General features: G+C 42.7%; 1 non-coding gene across 1 annotated transcript; it reads right to left on the bottom strand.

Moving 5' to 3' along the window:
* Positions 1-20,484: 20,484 nt before the first annotated feature.
* LOC136207585 (small nucleolar RNA R71) lies at positions 20,485-20,591 on the bottom strand. The gene has a single exon (XR_010676719.1). It is a non-coding gene; the product is annotated as a small nucleolar RNA R71 (small nucleolar RNA).
* Positions 20,592-20,881: the final 290 nt, after the last annotated feature.

The raw sequence follows: 20,881 nt of genomic DNA on the forward strand, positions 1-20,881 counted from the left end.
TGCTTGCGGAATAAACATCGGACTCGCCCTCCTATGAGACACCTGAAGGGGTGTTAGCAATGCCTAGGTATGGTGGATACCGTGATCCTATTGAGCATGCAAGGTTATTCCGCAACTATATGTATGACGCCGGGTTCCCTCAATGTGAATTACATGAACATTTCCCGGAAACCCTCATGGGAGAAGCCTTATTGTGGCACCAAGGCCTATCAGAGGAGGAAATGGGTCATTGGATACCGCTTAGGGATGCTTTTGTGGCGAGATATGAGATGTATGTTCCATGGACGGGATCCCTGGAAGATCTAGATAGGATCAGGAAATTTCCCGAGGAACCATTCGTGGATTACGTTAGGAGGTGGAGGCACCGCTACGAGCAGTGTTGTGAAATGATGAGTGATAAGGTGCAGCTCATGTGCATACAGAGAGGCGCAATTCCGTTGGCGGCAAGGAGGATGAGCAGAGTATCCCTCAGGGATTATGATGATTTGATAGGCTGGGCTTTGTATGGATCAGCGGATCCCTTTTATTTGAATTCAAACGTTCCTCACGTAGTGGATCTGATGATTGTGGACATTTGGGAAAGTTCCTCGGATGAGGAGGATACTGATCGGAGGATTCCTATCAATATTTGGGATGAATCTGATGATGAGCCGGAAATCTCCGTCATGACAAGATCAGGTCGAGTGGCCGAGGGAAAGACACATATGGTTGAGACTGAGATAGGGGAAGGATCGGCTCCCAAGCCATATGACCAAGTCCTCGAGCAGTTGAAGAAAACACAAGCTAAGTCTACGGTGTGGGAAGTCCTATGCCATTCCAAGTACCACCGTGAAAATCTGATGAAGGAGCTGCAGAATTTGGTTATTTCTACCGATACTGAGCCGGCAGCGTTAGTAGGGGCAATTATGGCCCGGAAGAAGGCAGAAATCACGTTCACTGACGAAGATCTCCCAGAAGAGGGGAAGGCTCACAACAAGCCTTTGTACATCCAAGCTGAAATTAACGGGAAGAAGACTAGCTGTGTGATGGTCGATGATGGATCGGCCATTAATGTTTGCCCACTGAAACTTTTGTCCAAGTTGGGAGTAGAAAGAGGAGATTTGACTGCCTCGGAAACCATGATCAGGGCCTATAATGATAGCCGTAGGCACATTGAAGGAGTTTTTAAGGCTAAGCTGAAAGTGGGGCCGCATGAGGAAGAAACTGAATTCACGGTGCTGGATATACCGGTGACGTTTGCCGTGTTGTTGGGACGTCCATGGTTCCACAAGTTGGGAGGTGTGCCCTCCACGCTCCACCAAATGATCAAATTCCCCTTCGGGGAGGAGATAGTAACAATCAGAGCTGAGAAATTGAGCTCAGTGGCGGCATTGGGAATTGAGCTTCAGCTTTTCTCCGGATTCCAAGTTTCTAGGATCTATGAGTCTAGCATGACCACCGATGTGGTGAAGATGATGAAAGGGGGTTTTATCCCCGGTATGGGCTTGGGAGCACACCATCAAGGGTTGCCAGAATTTCCGATCAAGAGTCAGAAAACCTGCAGGGGCTTGGGGTATGAACTGGGAGGTCCGTCCAACACAGGTGGTGAAGGAAAGGTGGGCCTAAAGAAGTATTTTGTGAATGAGGGCCACATGAAGGTTTATTCGGGGGCTCCTGAGTCATGGACTAGCACCGAAGGAAAGATTCTGCCAGGTTTCGAGATCTTCAATGATGTTACCGACTGGGGCAAAGGAAAGGCAAGCTGCTCCGTCGAGGAGATCATGATGTTAGATTTGAATGCCGAGGAGCAGGTCATCACTGTTGAAGCAACTGCGGGAGCGGTGGATGAGCTCAGTACCTCCAAGGCTTATGAGAAACCCGAGAACCCCGATGATGAAAATTGTATTACCGCTTTATTTGAATCCGATGATGTACTCGCCAACACTATCAATGAAATGAATTCTGATTTTGCTTACTTGCTTGATGTTGATCGTGATCATTCCATGCATTCTCATTCATATAACATGCCTACATTTGAAATCAATACAATAGAAATGTCAACTTTCAATCTTGGCATGGATGAAAATCCTAAACTTATACAAATTGCTGAAGAATTAACTATTGAAGAGGGGAAAGAATTTGAGAGAATAATTAAAAAATACGAAATAGTGTTTGCTTGGACATACGAAGACATGCCAGGAATTGATCAATCAATCGTAACTCACCGTATTCCAACATACCCCGATGCTAAGCCCGTGAAACAGAAATTCTGACGCATGAGGCCGGAATGGGCATATAAGATCAGAGAAGAAGTGAAGAAACAGTTAGAAGCGGGGTTCATCGAAGTAATCGACTATCCCCCTTGGGTCGCAAACATAGTGCCCATCGCGAAGAAGGATGGCAAGGTGAGAATGTGCGTTGATTATAGAGATCTTAACAAGGCGTGCCCCAAAGATGAATTCACGTTGCCTCATATCGACGTGTTAATCGATAGTGCAACATCGAGCGTCTTACACACGAATGTTGACGGTTTCATGGGTTACATGTAAGTTCAGATGGCCGAGAAACACAAAGCAAAAACCTCGTTCACGACTGAGTGGGGAACATACTGCGATAGGGTGATGCCGTTTGGTTTGAAAAATGCCGGGGCAACGTACCAGCGAATGGCTACGGCATTGTTCCACGATATGATACACAAGGAAGTAGAGGTTTATGTGGATGACATGATGGTCAAGTCAGAGACGAGAGAAGGACATTTCGCGGCACTCGAGAAGTTTTTGGCCCGAATTGCAGAATTCAAACTAAGGTTGAACCCGAAGAAGTGCTTCTTCGGCGTTTCATCGGGGAAAATCTTAGGCTATGTGATTGGGAATAAGGGAATTGAGGTAGATCCCGACAAAGTGAAGGCCATACGGGAAATGCCGACACCAAAGAATGAGAAAGAGGTGAGAGGGTTTCTGGGGCAGGTTCAGTATATCAGTCGGTTCATAGCAAGACTCACTGCAATCTGCGAGCCGATCTTTAAGCTGCTACGGAAAGATCAACCCACGATTTGGAATGATAAGTGTCAGCAAGCCTTAGAGAATGTCCGGAACTACTTGTCTAATCCGCCAGTTTTGAGACCGCCTAAACTTGGAAAACCGCTTCTCCTCTATGTAGCAATCGAAGAGCGATCTATTGGGGCAATGCTGGCCCAAGAAGGAGACACCGGTGTGGAGCACGTGGTGTATTATCTGAGTAAGAAGTTCCTGGAATACGAGCTTAAGTATAACATGATCGAAAAGACGTGCGTGGCGGTAGTATGGTTAACAAAGAAACTACGGCACTATTTTCAATCTTACAAAGTGATCATTATTTCCCGGATGGATCTTGTGAAGTATTTGTACCGAACTCCGTCTCTAACAGGGAAGTTAGCCCGATGGTTGTTGCTTTTGTCCGAATTTGATATCGAATATGTAACAAAGAAGGTTATCAAAGGGAGAGCCGTAGCAGAATTTCTGGCCAACCAACCTCTGAACGCAGAAGAGGAAGAGATAAACTATGATTTCCCCGAGTTATACCGTGGAAAATGTTCTTCGATGGAGCAGTTAATTCGAATGGAGCCGGAGTAGGAGTGCTACTTATCTCACCAGAAGGAGAAAGGATCCCAATGGCAAAGAAGCTATCCTTCCCTCTCACCAATAATATGGCCGAATATGAAGCGTGCATCTATGGGTTGGAGTCATTAGCAGCACTGGGAGCATCATATGTTGAAATTTGGGGCAACTCAAAACTGATTATCGAACAAGCACAGGGAAACTGGGAAGTAAGGGAAGAAAGGTTGCGTCCATACCTAGACCAGTTGGAGGGATTGGCGCAGAGATTCAGTGAGTGTCATTTTTATCACATTCCTCGGGCACAGAACCAGGCAGCGGATGCTTTGGCCACTTTGGTATCAGTATGGGATAACCCTCGGAACCTTGCCTCGAGGCCTTTGGTATTGAAGAGGTCTCACAAACCATGCTATGAAGATGTAATGCTGTTGGGGGTAGATGAAAAGCCTTGGTATTTCGATATCGTAAACTTCATGAAGAGTGGAACATACCCGGCAGAATCAGAACTTAGGGATCAGGCTGTGATTAGAAGGTTAGCTCAGCAGTTCGTCATCCACAACGACTTGCTTTACAAAAGGCACACCGATGGTTTACAACTGAGGTGCTTGGATGCGGGAGAAGCCCGTGAGGCAATGGAGTCAGTACATTCGGGAATTTGTGGGGCCCATATGGGAGGAGCAGTATTGGCAAAGAAAATCATAAGGCAAGGCTTCTATTGGCTCACCATGGAAAGAGATTGTAACGAGTATGCGAAGAAATGCCATGATTGTCAAATCCACGGAGATTATAATCACTTACCAGCTATGGAATTGCACGTGTTAGCACCCATTTGGCCGTTTGCGGCTTGGGCATTGATATCATCGGGGAGGTGAGGCCTAATGCGTCAAACGGACACTAATTCATTGCAGTCGCCATTGATTACTTCACCAACTGGGTAGAGGCAGAATCATTTAGCAAGTTGGGGTCTAAACAGATGAGAAAGTTCATTGAAAAGCACTTAATCACTAGATTCGGAGTGCCTCATCACATGATCACGGATAATGGGGTCCAGTTTCAAGGTGAAGTGAGAGGTCTCTTCCAAGAGTACGGTATTGAACATCACAGGTCTTCTCCGTATCGTCCACAGGCTAATGGCGCAGTAGAAGCGGCTAATAAGAACCTTAAAAGGATTCTCGTAAAGACAGTAGAATCGCACTGGAATTGGCACGAACAGCTTCCACTCGCTTTATGGGCTTATCGCACGACGATTAGGACGTCAACTGGGGCAACGCCGTTCTCCTTAGTGTATGGGGCAGAAGCAGTCCTGCCAATTGAGATTGAAAAACGATCATTGAGGATCGCGGTAGAAGCGGAAATTCCCGAGACGGAATGGGTGAAGAAGCGGTATGAACAGTTAGCATTGGTGGACGAGAAAAGGATGGAGGCTCTTTACCACGTGCAGTTATATCAGAGAAGGATGGCCCGAGCCTTCAACAAAAAGGTCAAGGTCAGCCCTATCAAAGAAGGGGATATGGTGCTGAAACGGATCCGAGTGACGCACACCGACCCGAGGGGCAAGTTTAGGCCAAACTGGGAAGGGCCGTTCCTCGTGAAGAAGATACTAAGCAAGGGAGCGGTGAAGTTAACTACTATGGACGGTATGGAGTTCTCCGAACCTACCAATCTGGATAGGCTTAAGAAATACTTTTCGTAAAAAAAAAAAAAAAAAAAGAGAAAGAAAAATTCCCGATAGGTTGAAAACCCGCAAAGGGCGGCCTATGCAACAATAAGGGACATCCCAATGGGTGAAAACCCAAAAGGGCACTCATTTGAAAATTCCGGGATAATAAAAGGAGAGATGAAAAATCGCTGGGATCTGAAAACCGAAAAGGCGGGTCCTGGTAACGATAGTTATATCTTGAGCAATTATAAAAATAATGTATAAGAGGCTAAGTATTTCTGTTGTTTGTAAATAAATAAAGGCATGAATATATTCGAAGAGAATGATTGGAATCGTTATAATCTACTGAATGCATGGTAATATGAATCATGAGTTATACATTTCTTACCTTTCTTTTCACATAAAAAGCCTACGTACTATCCACCCCTCTCCCTATACACAAACTATACATCAGGGTAATACTAAGAAAAAACCTACAAATAATGAGCCTAATAAGGAGGAAGATCTCAGTAATCCTCAAAGTCCCTCAGACGAGAAGCCCGCTCCGTAGATAAGGTCTCCTCGGCAACTCGAAGTCTCTTCTCGGTGGCAAGACGCCCCGCAGTCTCCACTCGCACCCTCTCCTCTGCAGCAAGACGCCCCTCAGTCTCCGCTCGTATCACCCCAGACCAATGATCATTCCTCTCCCGATAGATATGGCCGACCCTGGCATCGGCCTCCCGTAGTGACTCGCTCCGTCTCAGCTCGTGTGCATGGAGATCGCTCTGTAAAAAGAAAAAAAAAACAGATATAAAAAAAAGAAGAAATACAGACAAGAATAGAAGTCATACATACATATGTGCATACATTCCACTACACTAAAATAAAATAAGGATACTTACCAGATGGTTGGCGCAACGCAAGCTGAGTCGATCTCTGAGGTAACCAGATAGCCCCACATAGTCGGTGCACGTCTCCCTCGAAGTCTGGAGGGCGTTTGAGAGATCAAACGGTATCCTCGACGTGAAAGCAGGAGGAGCCATCTCAACACCGGCATAGGCCACTCCGGACTCGTCATAGCAAACTGTCGAGAAGTCCCTCCCGAAGTCGGGGATAGGTACGCCTAAAGGGGGCCACTCCGGTCGAGCAGCGCCAGAGGACTCGCCGGCACAATGTGATGGCTCGCTCGCAGACGTCTGAGCCCGGGCTCCATCAAAAAAATCTGACGTGTGGGCACTCCTCCAGGAACCCTCCTGTAAGCAAAGGCACAATAAATACCGCTAACTATCTCGTAAATAAAAATAAATAGGTCAAACCACTCACCGGAACCTCCTCCCGACCAAAGACTGCAGCGACAGCCTCCGCTGAAAACATGTCTGCCACGGGGTCCACCTCCATCGTAACCTCAGGGGCGTCCATCGGGGTCAATAGTGTCGATAAATAGAGAGCGCGGCCCCCTGCATGGTCCCATACATCTCTAGGGGCAAAGCGGCGGGTCAAATCACGGCAAATGTCCGATAAGGGCATGGTCCGCACCGCAAACATGGAGGCGGGGATCTCGCCCGGTGTCAAATGCGAGGCACTAACCCCGGTGATGCCCCGGTCGCCCAAGTACCATGCCCGCACGCAGGGGCTGGTAAGTACGCACTGCTGCCCCTGGATGCGGGTGACGTATGCGTAATCGGGATCGAAGTCGAGCTCATCCCACCTAAACCGAATCTGAAAACAAAAGAGAAAAGTCAGGTTTGATCAAATGAAAATCTAGCATAGTTAGAAGATGTTCACCTCCCCCAAAGTCCGTGAGTCGATCCATGCTAAGAATCGCGTCACCATCCGCCTCTTCTCGGCGCCTAGACTGAAATCACTCCACCGAGCCATAAGTGGAGGCCTAACCACCCACGGTCTACGCCGACGCTCGCACGGGAGAATCTGCCTCTCATAGGCCCAAACCTGCTCGCAGAAACAAAGGTTACTAACAGAAATCGCGAAAAGAGTGAGGAAACAAGTTGAGGATGAACGACGTACCATGAGAGCAAAGGTATAGCCACCGAAGTCCTTGCGCTTCCGGCAAGTCAGGTCCAAGAACTTGTACAGAAAAGCCAAGCCGGCTCCTGCCCAATCATAAGAAGACACTGCGTCCAAATCACGAAAGGCCTGGATAAGACCCGCGTGTATCGTCCCGCTCTTGGTGCGAAAGATCGTCTCGCCCAAGGCGTATAGAAGAAAGCTGTGAACCGCCAGATCAGTGTCGTCTAGCCCGCAGGAGTCCCTGCGACTCAATAGTCCGGAGGTGGTAATAAACTTCGCCGGGGTGGACTTGACCCCCGTGTAGACTCCAGGTCCAATCAGAGCAGCTAACTCCTCGCGGTTGACCCAGGGACGCACCATGTCGAAGAAGAGGGGAACCGGGATACCACTCCCCCGCAATCCGGTCAGCAGGGAGAAGTCACGGGGCGAGATCATCATCTCCCCAAACGAAAAGTGGAAGGTGTGGGTCGAGTCTACCCATCTCTCATATAAAGCGCGAAGGCCGAATCGATCACACACTCTGTTGGCGTGAGGCAACGCCAGGATAAAGGGCTCAAAGCCCAACTCTCGAACCCGGGCTTTAGCCGCTGGGCTCAACATGGCATACCAGACATGGATCTCCTCAGTGGTCCCGGAAATACCAATGACCTGGAAGGAACAGAACGGGTAAGTTTAAATCCCGCTCCTAGGCTAGTGTCTAATAAAGGTTTGTTAACCTAGTTGTCCTTTCGGTCATGCTTAAAGTCTAACCTAGAGACTCTTTGTCAATTAGGACCGTCATTTGGTGAAATTTTATTCTTAGGGTCGTTTATATAAGATTTGACTAGTTCATTATTTTTGGTGTTCCACTCTCCAGCGTGTGGGAAAAGAAATGGATCCAATTTTAGCATTTAATTTGGTCGTTAGGCTTTTCTACTATTCACGTGCACTATTCACGATTTTACTATTCACGATTTTACTATTCACGATTTTACTATTCACATGCACTATTCACGTTTTTACTATTCACGTGCACTTTTCATGTTTTTACTATTCACGTGTACTATTCACGTTTCTACTATTCACGTGCACTTTTCATGTTTTTACTATTCATGTGCTATTCACGTTTCTACTGTTGACATGCATTGTTCGTATTTTTACTATTCACATGCATATAATTCACATTCTTTTAAAAGATAAATAAAACATTGCTTGCGTGCATAGAAATTCGCGTTTTCTAACTAAAGGTCTTCTAAACAGACTTAGAGGTTAGCATGCAAATCATGTTCAAAGTAGGGCTACTAAAGCCTAGAAGTCTAGTCAAATGATAACAGAGTAAAAGGGTACTTACCTGGTTAGCGTGGGTCCAGCTCAGATGTGAAGCAGGATCCTGAAAAGGGGCCACTGTAGTCAGGTTCTCAAAACCCACATCCATGCCCTTCATACCATCGTATTTATCCAAATTCATCACGAGAATGATCCAAATTAGAAGTTAGAGAGAGAGAGAGAAGAGAGAGAAGGTGTGGGGTTGAAATGAAACCCCACCACCTTATATAAGAAAAGGGAATGACATTCCCGTAAATAGCGAAAAAGGTACGATGTGACATAAAGGTAAAAAGTAAATAATTAATTACCAGGTGCACAAACCTCCGATCTGCAGTCCGTTTCAGCCTGCGTTTCTGCCAGGCGGTGACCGATAACATCAAGATATGACTCCAGACGATACCCAAATTTTACAGAACAGCGGTGCCAGTCAAAATACAGACAACAGTCAACAGAAAAATAATTGTTAGTCTAAATCGTTCCAGACGAAAAGATAAGGACGCTCGTATCAAGCAACTCAAATACCCGAGACGATAGCTCCAGTAAAGATACAGACGACATCGTTTTAGAATTCAGAATTGTTAGAAAGAACCTTTTGCTATTGAGCCATCTTACCCGTGGTCGTGGACCAGGGTTGCTTTTGAGCCATTTTACCCGCGGTCGTGGACCAGGGTTGCTTTTGAGCCATTTTACCCGCGGTCGTGGACCGGGGTTGCTTTTGAGCCATTTTACCCGCGGTCGTGGACCAGGGTTGCTTTTGAGCCATTTTACCCGCGGTCGTGGACCGGGGTTGCTTTTGAGCCATTTTACCCGCGGTCGTGGACACGGGTTGCTTTTGAGCCATTTTACCCGCGGTCGTGGACCAGGGTTGCTTTTGAGCCATTTTACCCGCGGTCGTGGACCAGGGTTGCTTTTGAGCCATCTTACCCGCGGTCGTGGACCAGGGTTGCTTTTGAGCCATCTTACCCGCGGTCGTGGACCAGGGTTGCTTTTGAGCCATCTTACCCGCGGTCGTGGACCAGGGTTGCTTTTGAGCCATTTTACCCGCGGTCGTAGACCAGGGTTGCTTTTGAGCCATTTTACCCGCGGTCGTGGACCAGGGTTGCTTTTGAGCCATTTTACCCGCGGTCGTGGACCAGGGTTGCTTCTGAGCCATTTTACCCGCGGTCGTGGACCAGGGTCGCTTTTGAGCCATTTTTTCTCGTAATCGATTTAGAGACTAGGGTCACTAGAAAGAGCTTTTTACCCGCAGTCAGTTTAGGCTAGAGTCCTTAAGAAGAACGTCCGCCAGCAGCCGATTCGAAGGCAAGGACGGAGAGGATCGAAGACGATGCTGGAGCGCGTAGCGCAGAGATCAGGTATTCATCCTCCTACTCTTTACGTGTCTTTTACTTTAATATATTTACATTGCATGTGTTGCGTTAGCAAAAAAAACGTTTTCAAAACACACACATCACTGTCAAAATAGAAAAGTAGGGGCAACTGTAGACACCGAGTCGGAGGACCTGTGACGAAAACCTGTAACAAGACGGTCGAAGCGGTTGGTTCCGGAAGTTTTAAAACAAAAATATATAATAAAAAAAGAAGAAGTTAGTGGGAGTTGCGATTGTCGAGTGGACGGCTCGCGAGTGCTCAGCGACGTGGTCCGAACGCCTAGCGGCAGCCGACACGCGTCCGACGACAGTCGGATGCACGCCCGGCAGTGCAGGGCGCACGCTTGACGTCCGCTGGGCGCGCGCCCCCGACGGCCGTTGGGCGAGCGCCCTACGACGTGGGGCAAACGCCCAACATAGGTGGGACGAGCGCCCGACGTCCGTTGGGCGGACGCCCAACATCCGTTGTGCGAACGCCCAACCTGCGTTGGGCGTGCGCCCAACGAGAGTTGGGCGTTCGCCCAACCAGGTTGGGCGTCCGCCCAACATATGTTGGGCGTTCGCCCAACCTGCTTTGGGCGACGCCCAAAGTTTCCGGGATCCGTGCCTATATAAGGCACGGATCCCCATGCATTTGGGAGGAAGAATTTTTGGAGCTTTCTCACTCTAGACATTTTTAGAGAGAGAAAGTCAATTTTTTGGAGAAAGTATTTTTTTTTCCCAAAAAATTCCAAATTTTCCAAACTTGAATATTTTATCGAAAACACAAAAAACACCGGAAAATCACGATTCGCGGAATCAACCGACTTCGACTGTCAGATACCGATCTTGAGGTATTATCCGAGGACTAGACTCATTTTATTTTATTTAATTTATTTCCTTTATTTATTTATTTTTATGTTATAGTTTTATTTATTTAGTTATTTATCACGCTTTATTTAATTTTTCGTATTTATTTAATTTTCGCCCCGTGTTAAATAAACGTTCGGTTTTGTTTTGAAATAAAAACCTCGTTTTAATATCCCAATACGAACCGTGATCCGATTCAAAGGTAGTTCGGGATTAAAAAACGTTGTAATTATAAGTTTTCAAAATTTTTCTAAATAACGTTTTAAATAAAAAACATCGTTTAGGATTCTCCGTTATAGACTATGATCCAATTTTGGTAGTTCCGGGATCCGAAATGATAGAATAGCTCTAATCTAAAGCTTTTGAATAAATCTGGAAAGTTGTGGACTGTATCTGTAATTCTGTATTTTCTGTCACTAATAGCAATTTACCGACGGATTTTCCGTCGGTAAATCTGCTGGAACCTTAAATATCCATTTTTGAACCTGTTTCTTACCTTTTTGACATTTCTTCTTAAATATATCTCTATTTAATTATGTAAAATATTTGATAAATATATTTTTGGTTTATATAATTATTATCTACATATTATATATCTACTCATGCTATGTTAAAAATTTAATTCCTATTGATTTGGTTTTGTAAATTATATATAAGTATATATGTGTAGTTTTTGTGACTTTTTGGGATGATTAATTGGTTTTTGGGTTATGATGTAAATATTATTTTTAAACTAAAGGTTATTTTCTATATTTATGAACCATGTTCATCATTTTACATGTTTTAATTAAAATGAAAGTATATTATATCCAATATTGTTTTTTATTACTACTTCTACTCCTTAATATGTGTTATTTTCTAAATTTTGTATTATTACTACCCTTTTTGTATATATGTATATTTATGTATATTTACTCTATTTTCATACTTATATATATATATTTTTTCAAATGTATTTGGTTGGGTGAATCGAGATTAGATTATTAATTGTTGTAATTATGTTCAAATAAAGGATAATTGAGTGAAAAAGTGAAAATAAAACACAAAAAGAGAGTTCAAGTTGCTTATTTAAATTAAAGCTTTTCTAGATATTCCCAAAGTGTAAATAATGTAACGTTATCGCCTAACACGCTGAGTAGGAGGCCGATGGTTCATAACCGGGCGATGTAGGGGTGCCTAGTAGCCTTTCTCCGGAAAGGAGCTAGCCTTCTCGGCTCGTACCTAAGTTTCCCGAACCCTCACCGGTCTCCCGCAAGGGATCGGTGTTCATTTTCCCATTCGTGGGTGGCGACTCTTCCATACTCCGACCTCCGGTCCTGCCGAGCAGCTCGATTCCATGATTGGTTGCTTTCGGCGCCAATCACCGCTTACATCGCCATGAGGTGTCCACCCCCCGGTCCGCCCGGGCGAGGCCGTTCGGCACCTTGTCTAACAATGATCGTCATTTAACTTCTACTGGGATAAGTTTTAGAAACAATTGGCTTTAGTCCAAGTGGGAGTATGTTGGGGTTTAGTGTCCTATAGACAATTGTTCTAGGATACAAACTTAATGTAAATGAATTGTTCTTTATATCATTTGTTTAATGAGATATATGTTTTATAACTATATAAAGGCAATCCCTTTTAAGCACTAAATAAAGTCTAATAAAAGGAAATCCGTAAGTTTATTTAAAGTGATTATAAAGTGTTCATACAAGCATGAAGTGAGACAAAACTTTATAGTAAACTGATAAACTTAAAACCACCCCAAGTCAAGTGATATGTTTGGGATTGACATATCACTGTTGAGACTTGTATGTAACAATGTCTTCTGTCCGATAAAAAGCTGATCTCACAAGCTTCATATATACAGATATCTGGACAGTTACATAGATCCGATGAAACGTTGTTCATTAGGATTGGGGATCCGATTTGAGATAACAGGATGGGTAGATTCATCCTTGTCACCTGTTCATCTCATTGGTATTAATAGGTATAACTAATCCTCAGACTCAAATGAATATTAATTGGTATTCTGGATTACGGAATGTGATGCTTTGACTCTGGTGTAACACGATCCTTAACAGAGATGACTCTGGGGTGTGAACAGTAGACGTTGGGTATCACAGGAAGTAATTGCGGAGTCGTTATATATTGGATTGAGCATTTATCACTCCCGATAAATGGGAGATACATCCATGGATCGCTTGTGGAAGACTCGACTCTAAATCCTTGCAAGGTGATAGCTTAAGAGTAAGAAATACAGATTTCACTTAACCTATCTTTTTGAGTTGACTCGGCCTGTACAAGTAAAACGAACGTCTCGCTATATGTGACTTGACATCACCCATAGTCATAAGATTCAGTTCAAGGATGTAGTTGATAAAGGATCGAATTATATTGTAACTAATACGGAAAGGTTAACGACAGAATCAACCTGTCTTCTTATAGCTCTGGGGGAATGATTACGGACTTGCTAATCACATACTCTGTACATCATTCCGTTATGCAAAGATTAAATATAATTCTTTGAAAATTAATTTAATAACGTTGCATACGGCTAGAAGCAATAAGAACCTAATGGATCACACATAAGACTTGGAACCTAAAAGAGAGATAGATGTTAATTGATTGATAGAAGCCTAATTGAGCCCAATAAGGCCCATGGACATAAGGGGGTCGAAATTCATGTAGTGATATACATGAATAATTAATTTGATTTTGTTAATCCTAATTAGATTAGGAATATGAATTAAATTAATTAAGAGATAATTAAGTTAGGAGTTTTAATTAGATTAATATACTCCTATTATTATCCAATAAGGTTATTATTATTATCCTTAATATATTAGATATATAGTGAGATAATAATTTGGAATTCTATTCCGAATGGAATTCCTATTCAGTAACCTAATTCTATCTAACTAGGGATTAGATACAAGAGATTATAAATACCCCTTCCCTTGAGATTTTCGAAATCCAAGCAAGCCATACCCTACTTGTGATTTTCGAAATTCACCTAGTCCAAGAGAGAGAAAATTCGACACCCCTAGTTCGAGGACGAGATTTCTCTACGGCTTCGTTTGATCAATTAATTTTCATCTATTTCTTTTATCCTTGATCTTGTGTTGATTAGTTAGAGGCAATCTACTTTGGTTGCTATTCAACGGTTGATACTAAATTAATCTTCCCGTGTTTTATTTCGTGTTTGGGAACTCGAAGAAGGAAAACAAACAAAAGGGAGAAATTCGTTTTACTACTCCTACATCAGGTCAGTTCACGATTTCGCGGATGCCCGGAGATTGAACCGTCGGATCGTTGAGATTTTTGGACAGGAGGTTCTAGACATATTCTTCCACGTTTCCATCGAAGGGATTGTCATTCGGAGATCTGCAAGGTCTGTTTCGGATAGGGGCAGATTGGTAGACAGTTTCTATCTCTTTTGAAGTTGTGGGCACTTCGTTTGCAACGGTAGATAGAACTTCTAAAAGGTATTTCTTCTTATCCTTCTTTATATGAAATAACGGTTAACGGATCTTGTGGTTAAATGGAAATAGGTTAAAAAATTTATATTTCCGCTGCTATACCTTAGCCTAATTTCCAACAGCCGACTAATTGATAATCCCTCTAGGAGTATCTGTGTTGTTTGGTTCCCGGGAAGGAAACGAGTGCTGTTCTCGGCCATTTATCGGGATCAGCTCAAGATTGTTAAATCTTTGAATAGTAAGCTATTTAGCTCTGATACCACTTGTTGGTCCCGTGTGATTAGTTCCAGGGAGGTTAGGAACTAATGTAACTTTTTCGATTTTAATTAAGCTGACTTAATATATTTTCTTAAGTTTGTCAACTCAGCTTTGATCAGCACGGCCGATTGTAGCGTAAGATAGCTTTAGCCAGATATTGACTAGAGCTATTTTACATATGAGTTGGGAATTGACACTTTTGTGGTCAGTTTCCAACTCAGCACTCTTATTTACTCAATATCAATTTAGACAATTTGTATGATGAGTAAATATAACAAGCAACACATACAGATATATATATATATATATTGAGAGAGTTAGAAATTACTCAGCACGACTTATCCTGGTTCGGCCTCTCCGCCTACGTCCAGTCCCCAGAGTCCCTCCGGGCTTTTGAAATCCAATACTGAGCTCTTTAAAGGTAGAGCACAAACCGTTTACAAGGCAGTTGAATATGCAAGAGTATCTTCCTCTATTCGTCTACTCAACTCCTACTAAGTGCTATAACCGAACACTTAGGTTTCTCTACCACTGAGTATTTACAACCAAACACTCGGCACAACACTCTCAATTTACAATTGATACAAATTGTTCTTTTCGAATGAAGAACACTTTAGATGATTACAAGATCACTCTAGCTTTTACACAGAATATAAAAGTTGGTGTAAGATCTCTTTTGTTTTGATGTGCTTTTTGCTTGTATTTTTCTCACTTGTATTTTCTATAAATCGGCAATTATCCAAGAGATATGCTTGTCCCTTTATAGTTGCAATCTGAGGATCAAATCATTTGAATTTGATTTGTCCATTGAATCCAAAACGGCTCTTTTAGGAGACAAGGCTCTGGTCAGCTTCAGGCTTGCAAGCCAATCCTGTCGTCTGATTTCATCAGGTGCCAGACTTGTCCTTTTCTTGCAGTTTTGTCTTCTTGTACAGGTTTCGTCTTCTAGCTAACGGACGTTTGACCCATACGTCTCGAAATCATTTGTGCGTAATTTTGAGGTTCCTATTATTGGTTCAGACAGTTGTCGGACTTGTCTTTTAGCTAACGGATGTTTGGTGCTGTCCTGAAGATCACTCGACATGACTTTGTTATTCGTTGGTTTCTGATTGTTGTTAATCCAGATACTGAGTTCTTTTTTTACTAAGCTTCCATGGTCAGCTTCGTTCTGCAAGAACTTAGTTCGAAGACTCTTCTATTCTTGATACTGAGTTTCGCTCCACTCAGCTTCTTGATCTCTAAGCTTCTGTTCCGAAGATGACTTATCTTCTGTTATGCTGAGTTCCACTCTACTCAGTTTGTGCTGTGATCTTATGCCGACTTTGTCCTGTCTTACTTTTTATTTCTATTTATATTTATATTTATGCTCAACATTGAACAAACATATTAGTACAATTAAATCAAAGCACTTAAATTTAATTGTCCCTTAATCCTGGATTAACTTAAATGATTTTGTCAAATCAAAATCGTGTGGAAAGGTGTTTTAACAAAACGCCTCCAAAAGTGAAGTGCTAATGTGGATAGAAAACAACAAACATAAACGGAGCATTTCATACCCCGAACCAAAAGGGGGAGAGTACACCAATATAGGGAGAAACCCCAAGAATTATTGCAAGTATCACAGGAGGAACGACCATGAAATAGATGCATGCTGGGAGCTGGCCAGGGAGATTGAAAGGCGATAAACCAAGAGATGAGCCGAAGAAAAAGGCTAAGGGGGTCATTAATGTCATCACTGACGGACCAGGGTACCAGCCTACAGTAAAAAAGGTAAAAACTATCGCTCTAGATAGAGCATCACTCAATCGGCCCTTCGCAGATGTTGGTCCAGTGATCCCCCCATATACAGATGCTCTCGTCATCACCATGATGGTGGAAGGATGGGAAATGAAGAGAGTAATGATAGACACTGGCAGTTCATGCAATGTCATCACTAGAGGAGCATTCGCCAAGCTCAAGGTTGATCCTATTCAGGTAGATACCACCATCGTAGATATCCTGGGAGTAACAGGTCACACAATCCAGACAAAGGGACAAGTGACGCTAGAATGCGAATTAGCAGATGAAGATTAGGTGTGGATGGGAGATCTGGAGTTCTCCATCATGGACGGTCAATTGGCATACAACATCATCTTGGGGCGGCCTTTTATCTCAGAGGTGGCGGCTCTCATATCGATACGCCATTTGACAATGTACATCCCTACTGCCAAGGGAGGAGTGATGATCAAGGGGAACCAGAAGGTTGCTCAGGAGACATACTCTGCATCCTTATCAATTCGCCCTCAGTCCAAAGATGACGAAGAAGATGAGCTTGTTATGACGGCCCTTGGAGATACAGAAATGTTCCTCATTGCAGATGGTAAGTAGGTACGGATCACCAAAGGGCTAAGAGTTGAGATTAAGGAGGATGTTACGAAAGTTCTCCTCGAATCAGAAGACGTGTTTGCATGGAAGGATGAGATCCTCACAGGGGTCAGTCCAGATGTGATCACTCATAAACTCAATATCGCTGAAGATGCAGTCCCTGTAGCTCAGAAGAGAAGGAATCACGGTCTAGAGAGGCAGAAAGTGATCGAGGAAGAGATATCTAAACTGAAGAAGCCAGACGCCATTGAAGAAGTTATTTATACGCAATGGCTGGCGAATGTGGTCCTAGTTAAGAAGGCAGGCGGATCATACCGTATGTGTATCGATTTCACGGACCTAAATAAAGCTTGTCCCAAAGACAACTACCCTCTGCCTTGCATTGATATCCTAGTTGATGGAACTGTAGGACATGCAGTATATTCCTTCATAGATGTGAAGTCGAGCTATCACCAGATCCTCATGGAGCCATCGGATAGGATCAAAACTTCCTTTGTAACGCACCAGGCAACTTATTGCTTCAAGGTCATGCCTTTTGGGCTCAAGAATGTTGGAGCTACTTATCAGCAAATGATGAACAAGATATTCGAAGGAAGAAAAGGTGACAACTTCTCAATTTATGTGGATGACATGATCATTAAGAGCACCACCATGGAGAGGCATGCAAAGGACATAAGAGAAGTCTTAGGAGTCCTTCGCCATCACAACATCAAGCTGAATCCTGAGAAGTGTACAATTAGGGCAACTTATGGAAAATTCCTGGGATACATGATCAGCCAGAAAGGGGTAGGTCCCAATCCAGATAAAATCAAAGCTGTACTGGACATGAAGGCGCCGTAAAATTTCAGAGAGGTGCAACGCCTTAATGGGCGGATCATAGCACTTGGTCGATTCATCTCATGTTCTACTCGTAGATTCCAACCTTTTTATGAAGTGATAAAAAACAGAAAGCATTCGAGTGGAATGAAGATTACAAGCAAGCCTTCGAAGGGATCAAACGCTTCCTCTCGGAACCACCTCTAATGAGCAGACCTTTGGAAGGTGAGAATCTGTACATGTATGTTTCTGTTACTGATAAAGAAGTTTGTACAGTCATGATAAGGGAAGAAGATGGCCAACAATATCTGATCTACTATATAAGCAAAGTCCTAAAAGATGCCGAAACTCGATATTCAAGATTGGATAAGATGGCATTGGCTGTGGTCACCACTTCGATTCGCCTGAGACCCTATTTTCAAGCACACACAGTCATCGTTCGCACCAACATACCCATGACGAAGGTATTACAAAAGCCAGAAACTTCAGGGAGGTTGATGGAATGGGCGATCTGTCTGGGCGAATTCGATGTTCGTTATGAAGGCAGATCCGCCTTGAAAAGCCAGGTCTTGGCAGACTTTGTGAACGAATTCACCGAATAGGGCGTAAACCTTCCTAAGCTGTTAAGCCCAAAATATACCTAAAATATCATCAATAATTACATCAATATTGCTACGAATTTATGCTATTCATACCTATTTAGAATACTTTTACTCTCGAATATGTTTCTTTTGTGCAAGGTACATAAATATTTGGTAAAATCCAAATAGGAGTAAAAAGAGCTCAAAAATAGAAGAAAAGCCCTACAAAAGGAGTCAAAGATGACGAAAATTAATAACGCCAAGTCGAGGACACGAACGAGAGCTGAAAAACCGAAAAAGCTCCGTGCCGCGACCGCGGCCCCCCATTCACGGTCGCGACACGCGTCCTTCAGCCTTTTTTCCCTTCGTCCTAAGTACAATTGATGCTCCCCCATTCTCGGTAGAGAATTTAATATTCTCGGTATGAGCAGGAGATTTTAGAAGCCTAGTTACACACTTTCGTTTTCGACGAAACGCGATCGTTCGGGTGGATAAAGACGTCCTTTCGCAGCGGACACGATCCTTCACAATGGACACGACACTTCAATCAAGACTCTTCAACATCTATAAATAAAGAGTTGATGGAGAGTTGAAGATAATAATGATATAGTGTGATATATGCGTAGAAGAAAGAGATTAGTGTAGAATTTATGCAGAAATTCCGAATCAAGTGATTCAGAAGTTAGATTTCGATTCTGTTCAAAAGCAATATGATGTACACACATTGTTTACAAAATAATAACAAAATCAGTAGCGTTTAGACATTGTTCCAGTTTAGTTTACATTTTGGTAGTGGACCGACCCAGTCTCTATTACGAAGATTCAGCGAGAAGATTGAGTAGAGGATTCGCCCCTGAGCCTGACAAACTCTAACGAAACCCAATGAAAGGATTGACAACCCGTTCACTTGCACACCGTCGAAGAATTCAATGCTCCATATTCTCTGTGAACTTGTATCAATTTATATTTCATCTAATAAAGTCCGTTCTATTCGATAGATTTTTATGCAGCGCTTATGGTAACCAATCCACTAAAGTGACTGCTGGTGTTTTCATTAAAACGTAGTTTAATTCAAAATCTTTACAAGGAAAATTTGTTGAACACTTAGGCAAATTATTATCTCGGTAGAGTTTTAATTTGGTTAAGGGCAATTATCCCGGATAAGGGTTTTGTCGCATTCAAAGCCTATTAATTAGAGGTTCCGTCATTTATTTCATCTTTATAATTCGTACAAAGTTTAAAGTTGTTTTCTTTGCTTAATGCAAACAAATATACTTGTTTACTTTTCTAAAGTACTAAAATGTTCCTGTTTTGCAAATTCATTCTTAAATCAGATATTTTCTAACATCTTCATACTCTAATCTAATTCTTATTCTAGCAATTTCAAAACCAAAACCGATTAAACGATTTTTCCATATTATAAACCTTAAAAGTAAATTTAACCGATTGTAAATAAGTTTTATTAAAAAACGTTCCCTGTGGGATCGATATCTTTTATTACTACAAGCGTATACCGTGCACTTGCGGAAATCGCTCAACAAGTTTTTGGCGCCGTTGCCGGGGAACGCCAAAATTTTTGACAAAATTTTAAATTTTTCGTGTTTTATTACGAATCTAGGTTTATTCATACTTATTCAAACTTTTATATTTTATTTATTTTCAATTACTAACATATTTATTTTTCAAATTCTGTTTTATAGGTAGTTTCGGTTCGTGCGAAATTTCAAGTTCATGCGCAGTTCTCGAAGTTCGGGCACGTCACCAGATCCCATTGACCCAGAAATTGAAAGAACTCTTAAAAAGAACAAGAAAGAAAAGAAAAAGAAAAACAAAACCCCAATAAAAACTAAAATTACCGAGCCAGAAGTTATGGCCACACTTATGGATTACGCTAGGCCAGGAGTGGCCGGTGTAACAAACAGTATAGTTAGACCCCAAATTAAAGCAAACCAATTTGAAATTAAGCATGCGTTACTTAATATGTTGCAAAATAATGTAACGTTTTACGGGTTACCTAACGAAAATCCTAATACCCATTTGACAAATTTCTTAGAAATTTGTGACACTTTTAAAATACCAAATGTGACTGCAGAAGCAATCAATCTTCGCCTTTTTCCTTTTACTTTGAAGGATCGAGCCAAAGAATGGTTAACTTCTATGCCAGCCGCATCAATTGAGATTTGGGAGCAATTAGCCCAAGCATTTTTATCAAAATTTTTCCCTTTAGCAAAAACCGCAAGAGTCATTAAAGAGTTAACATCTTTTTCTCAAAACGATAGTGAAACTCTTTATGAGGCTTGGGAACGTTTTAAAGAACTTCAACATTTATGCCCACACCACCAATTGCCTGCTGAACTTTTAATTCAAACATTTTATAATGGACTAAATCCTACAACTAGAGGTTCATTGGACGCTATGTCTGGAGGGTTATTCATGAAGAAAACATCTGCCCAAGCAAGAGAACTTTTGGAGGAAACGGCAATCAACAGCAGTATGTGGCCCACGAAACGTGGACACCTACCATCAGCGAAACCATCATCCTCAACTACATCATCAGTTAAAGGTATAGTGAATCTTGATCCAGTAGTGATGTTGCAAGCCCAATTTTCTGCCTTGTCGCACAAAATTGATAGGT

Source organism: Euphorbia lathyris, chromosome 9 (genome assembly GCF_963576675.1).
Source record: "Euphorbia lathyris chromosome 9, ddEupLath1.1, whole genome shotgun sequence".
NCBI lineage: Eukaryota > Viridiplantae > Streptophyta > Magnoliopsida > Malpighiales > Euphorbiaceae > Euphorbia > Euphorbia lathyris.